Consider the following 984-nt stretch of genomic DNA (forward strand, 5'->3'; position numbering starts at 1 on the left):
CCTGATATATATTTATTAGAACTCACAAAGCACAGCTGTTGGAGGAGACAACAATGGTTCATAAATAGTCATTTAAGCACGCCATGTTTACAAAAAAAACCTTATGAGGTTACCTCCAAAAAAGCTCAGCTTTTTTGTTTCATTAGACAATGAAAGCCAGAATATTTTGGAGACTGTATTAATAGCTAACATTTATTAAATGCCTACTCTGTGCCAGAGTGAATCATCTCCATTGTACATATGAAAATGATGGTATCAAGAGATTTTTATTTCTCAAAGCTGCACAACAAATAAGACAGGGCTGGCTCCAGTCTTCTCTCATATCTCTTTTCTCACTTCCAAATACTTTAAAAATAAGGGTAAACAAACTAAGAATGCTTCTGACAGTTTCTAGACCTGACCATAACAGAACTGTCTCATGTAAGAGACAAGAAAACTAAATTGAAAGGACTCTATCAGAATACCTAGCTTTGAGCTTCTGTTCTAGTTCTTACCGGTTATGTGACCTTGGCCAAGTTCATCAGACTGACAGCATTCCAATCCTGGCTGTACCACTTTCTGTTTCATGACTTAGCTGCTTTATGCTTCACCAACAGAACCTACTGTATCGTTAGGATTAAGGGGGTTAAATGAAAGCATGAAAAATCTCTTGCACAGTGCCTGGTGTGTCACCTCTCTGAGACTCTTCTTATTTTCCCACTCTTCCCAATTCTGTTGTTGTTAAGTGCTGTTGAGTCAGTTCCGACTCATAGCAACCTTGTACAGGGTTTCTGAGGCTGTAAATCTGTACGAGATCAGAAAACCTCTTCTTTCTTCCTCATTTAGGTTATTGGGCTTGAACCAATGACATTGTGGTTAGCAATCAAGAACTTATCCTACAAAGCCATGGCGCTCCCTTGGCAAATCTACATTCACCCGTTTCATACTGAACCATGAAATTGGCCATGGTGGAAATATTAATACTCCAGAAATCTTGAAACTCTA

The sequence above is a fragment of the Chrysochloris asiatica genome, unplaced genomic scaffold, assembly GCF_000296735.1.
Source record: "Chrysochloris asiatica unplaced genomic scaffold, ChrAsi1.0 scaffold00146, whole genome shotgun sequence".
NCBI classification, from domain to species: domain Eukaryota; kingdom Metazoa; phylum Chordata; class Mammalia; order Afrosoricida; family Chrysochloridae; genus Chrysochloris; species Chrysochloris asiatica.